The sequence below is a fragment of the Leiobunum rupestre genome, chromosome 3 (assembly GCF_980474605.1).
Source record: "Leiobunum rupestre chromosome 3, qqLeiRupe1.1.hap1, whole genome shotgun sequence".
NCBI lineage: Eukaryota > Metazoa > Arthropoda > Arachnida > Opiliones > Sclerosomatidae > Leiobunum > Leiobunum rupestre.
Window position 1 is genome coordinate 50,422,303 of NC_143386.1, and position 5,275 is coordinate 50,427,577.

At 36.6% G+C, this 5,275-nt stretch overlaps 1 pseudogene; it reads left to right on the forward strand.

Annotated features, from left to right (window-relative positions):
- The first annotated feature begins 3,172 nt into the window (after positions 1 to 3,172).
- Positions 3,173 to 4,201, forward strand: LOC149952511 (very long chain fatty acid elongase 6 pseudogene; annotated as a pseudogene).
- The last annotated feature ends 1,074 nt before the right edge of the window (positions 4,202 to 5,275 follow it).

Consider the following 5,275-nt stretch of genomic DNA (forward strand, 5'->3'; position numbering starts at 1 on the left):
CCTTAAGCTGGATTTCGAAGCAGTTCTGAGTTGAGAAAAGCTTGGTACTGTTTGCCAATTTTAGTGAATCTTCTATTGTTACTATTTTTTGGAGGTGTAAGGTAACGACTGCCGCTAAAACACCGCCGTCAGCCTTTTTAAATGATTTAACCGAAGCATTATAAAAAGTTGATAAGTGAACAGTTGGAAGCTTGTTTTGTTTAATAATTATTTTAATAATGCCAACCTAATTTAAATGATTAGATACCATTCAAAAACCAAGTTGGCAATTTTCATTTTTGCCAAACATTCTTAAGGTACCAAGAAGGTATTTATTTATACTCAGGGAGAATGAATAAGTCGAGATTATTTTTAGCGTTTCTCCAATTCCACCCGTTGGGCCCCCCGGTATGCTCCTCCGCTTTAATAAAATCAAATAATACTGCAATCTCATTGGTTCTTGAAAATTACGTTTTTCGACGAGATTACCGCTGCTACGAGGACGCAAGAAATAAGACAGCCTCCTTTCCTCCCCCCCCCCTTATCGCGACGGGGTTAGGGCCTCAACGTGTCCGTCGATAGTCTCGACATATTCATTCTCCCTGAGTATAAATAAATACATTCTTGATGGTACTAATTAAATTAATTGGAGATTGAAACCGATCGACCTGTTAAGAACATGATCAAAATACTAATTAAATTTACTGAATCATCGTTTATATATTTAATTAACATTAACTGTAAAATTAAAATTTTGAATATAAGAATAATAAATACCTAAATATTTAAATTTATACAAGTTGATATAAAATAATTTTCAATTTTTATTATTTTTTGTAGTCGCTTAAAATTTGAACCTTTAGTAATATCTATTATAAGAAAAAAATTGGTCGTGGGGGGGGGGGGGAATGGAGGCGGCGGGTATCTTTTAGAACGGACCAAATTTCCTATGTTTTGTTCCTAAGCCCCGTACGTCACTGTAAACTTTCCGCGCATATTTCTGTACAACCCAAAATTCCCCAACGTGGTGCAATACCAAGCGTTCGAGAAGGGGAAGGCCCAAAAACGGGCACTTCTCGTTCGCCCGCCAAACTAAACTGAACGCGAAACAGTCACCTAAAATAAAATAAATTCCCAACTAACAAAATTTGACTTTTCTTTAGGACTAAGTTAAACATCCTATAGTTCATGATAACCCGAGGGGTAAGACAGTCTCAGATAATCTGTACACCGAGTTCGTGCATTTAGCACTGTTAAAGGTACATATTTTCAAGAGTTCGCGAGTTCCATTTGGCATTGTTGAAGGTACGGCAGTGTACACCGAGTTCGCAGAGTGTCTTACCCCTCGTGATAACCCCAATTCCATAAACCTAAAATAATTTCAGGTTGTCTGACTAAGTTAAAGAGTCTCGCCCTCAAGCCCCCACCTGAGCTGCTTCGCAACACTGCCAATTTTAACAAATCAAGGGATCCAACGCAGTTTTTCAACTCAGTAAAAAGGTGCTGGGATCCTCAAAAAATGTCCCTTTTGCTATTTGGAGTGACATAAAATACTTCAGAGGCAGATCTTTAGATAATCTCAAGGAGGCAAGTTGAAAATGCTGTATGTGGAGCGTAAAAAAAAAATTCCAATATACCTAAAGGAAAATTGGTCAAAATCATTCTGCTTTGCATTGACCCAACCAATTTAAAGCAGCAAGCGAATTAAAATAGCAGACTACTATAATAACATTGAGACCATTTCATTTGAACGTTTTTCAGTAAAATTTACACCGATTGCCGATAATACTGGTCGTCAGGAAAAAGTGAAACAACAAACATTCGAAATACGCAGAAGCTCTACCAATAGTGTATGGTGTTAGTTTTGAAGCATATAACTTCGAAAAGTGTCCAAGTGTAAGCTTTTTGTTCCATAGAAAGCTTGATTAATTTTCTAAGATCCGCCGAAGAGGTGTAGAAGTGGAAATGTTTTATCAGGCGCAAATAAAGTATTTAAATGAACAAAGCTTCCATTTGAATTGTCTTCAAATAAATAACACGATTAACATTGGCGACGAGCTCGATCGGCGTGAAAATGAGCCAAGCAAGTTCGAAGAAGTTCGCGTCTCGACTAGGTTTGAAGCAAGCTCGACCGAGATAAAATAAATATAATCGATTTGATTTGAGCCAGTGGTAGCCAAAGGGGGTGAGGCCCGAACTCCATGGTCTATTTTAAATTTTAAAAGTGCCCAAAAATTAAATATAGTGAAAAGATATGAAATTTATCACCATACTTTGATTATACAAAAGCGGCTCCAAAATCGTACTAACGACGTAAGTGGTCTAACAAATGAAAGTAGGTCCTAACTCTTGGCGTAGTCACTGATTTGAGCTTCAAAATAGTTGACACTGGTTTTAGTGTTCGCTCGTGAATCAGTGCTGAGCTGATTCGGCATCGGGTGAGCAGCGTGTCGATTTATCCTTGAACCAAACCAAGAGCGTAAAAACACGACCGCTAAATCAAGCTGAGTGCGCTCTCCAAAATGTCATTTTTCATAAAAGGAAGCTAGACCAACTTTTGGGAAAAGAAGATACGTGGTGGTTTATTTATATTGAAAACTTTCTCGCTCGATGAGTGGGAGAGCGAAACCTTATTCGATCCTATCCTGCATTAAAACCCTTTATATGTTAATAGAGTGCAAATTAAGAAGTGCCGGACAAGATTCAATCGGACATATTTGGAATCAACAATTTGAGCTAATCGAGACGGGCTCCCTCGCTCATTGAGCCCTCTAGAGCTTACAAACGTTTCAGTTTCAAAGCTGCTTACTGAAGAGGCAAAGGCGAAATAATGGTGAAAATTACATTGCGCAAATGATGGTGCAGGGTAAATTTCGTATTTTTTTATGCTAATAACGATCTGTCAGTTTCTAAACATGTTTATTGACGATATTTTTAATAAATATGGATATTTTTAAGACATTGTTATCAATTGGCTCTAGAAAGGCAAGATGAAATAATATAGAAAATTAGGTAGCGCAAATGATGGGGCAGGGTACATTTCATATTTTTTAATGTTGATAACGATCTGTAACTTTATTAACATATTTATTGACGATATTTTTATATAAATACGGATATTTTCAAGGCCTAGTTATCAATTGACGCTAGAAAGGGTAAGGTCCTATTCTTTAATATATGTCCGTTATTTTCACTAATATGTTTCTTCCACAGCCATAACTTTTTCAAGTAGACCAAGATGTTCCAGCGCAACATATCGTTTCCTTACTCTCCTAACTATTCGTTCATCTTCCCATTCGAAGACAGCTTCGACAAGGAAGCGTTTAGAGACTGGATGGTGAAGTACTGGCATTGGTCAGTCTACTTGGGAACTGTTTACGTTATTTCTGTCTTCGGTGGACGTAAATTCATGGAAAGAAAAAAGCGCTACGATTTGCGCTACGCTCTGTTTATGTGGAACGCAGCCTTGGCCATCTTCAGCATTTTCGGAGCCATGAGGAGTGCTCCTGAGTTCTTCCACGTCATTGGGACGTACGGCTTCCATTTCTCTGTTTGCCGCCGAAGTTTTGCCGACCATAATCGAATCAGCATTTTCTGGGCAAGTATGTTCGTCGCGTCCAAGATACCCGAGTTTCTGGACACTGCATTTATCGTTCTTCGAAAGCAAAAACTGATCTTTTTGCATTGGTATCATCACTTGGTCACGGCGGTTTTTATGTGGTACGGATTTACGGACTATTCATCGACAGCCCGATGGACGATCGTCATGAACTACTCCGTTCACTCTGTGATGTATACTTATTACGCATTCCGCGCTTTAAAGTTTAGTGTGGCACGATGGGTGTCCATGTGCATTACCTCATTGCAGATCATCCAGATGGTCGCAGGTGCCATTGTTTTCGGTTACGCTTTTTACGCTACTCACAATGATATTTCTTGCGATATTAATAAAAAATTGGTTCATCTCAGCATCATCGTTTACGTCTCCTACTTAGTACTTTTCACCAACTTCTTTATCCACTCCTATCTACCAAGCATGTGCGACATGTACAAAAAACAGAGAAACACTACCGGGCATTCCCAGGTTCTTGATAAGAAAATTGTTTGAAGATGTGTACGACAACGTTTTTCCAACGAAATCTATTCGTTTCAATTTAAACATGTTTACGTTTTTCACGACAATAAATTATATGCAATTTTTATCTGTTTTATCTACGGTGGTTTGGACTTTATCTATATTTTGGAAAACCAGAGTTCAGAAATAAATCGTTTGTTTTAACCTTCAATATTATGTTTTATATCTTGTAGTTTTAAATATATTTCGCTTTGCGATTTAAAAAGAAACTAGAAAAAACATTTCTGACAGCTTTTGGGGTAACTTATTAATGTTGATCATTTTTTTAATATTAGCTCCACTAACAAACGAATCTTGTGATTACAAAACAAGGGATGAACTGCTTTAGTTTTTGATCTATTCTAAAACAGAACATCTCGAATCGCCATCACAAATGTATGAAAATATACAACGGGGTTGAGAATCTACATTTTCGAATGTTGAAACGCTATTACGAATTTATCTAACTATACCTGTCAGCATATCAAATCAAATTAATTTTTTGAATTTTAATTAGATATAACAGAAGGAGAAGGGCCAAGTCAATGCGATGACTTGTAAGCCCATGGCTTTGATTTTTTAACAATTTATACATAACAACAACAACAAAAATTACAAAAGAAAAAACAAGTAAAAAATAATAAAAGAAAACTGAATACAAACATTTTAGATATTTTCTTCTATTTAAATCATTTACAGATCATCTATTATAAGATTTACACACAAAGTTTAAAAAAAATACATACAAATATAACAAGATTATATATGGTTAAAAAATGTATTGTCAAATAAGATTATTTAAATTAGGGCTTTAGATTTATTTTTTAATAATATTATCTTTTCGTACTAGTACGGCCTAGAACAAAGTTCACTAAGCGAGTCCTCGCTTATAGAGTAGTGCAGCGATGCCAGACGTACGATAATTATCGTACACGTACGCGAATTTCGTTTCAGGTACGATGTACGATGTAAAATGTATTATCGTACGCGAAAGTACGATAATTTTGTCTATATTTCCCAAATTATTTTTACCCTGTTACAACACCACATATGATAAAAATAGGACTAGAAAAGGCTTGCGCAGTTAATCGTGTTTCTTCTGCCGTTGCCGTTATTTTCTACGCGCGCAGTGAAGGATGGAGCCTGGAGGGGAAAATTCCATACCTCTATCGTGAACTCTTT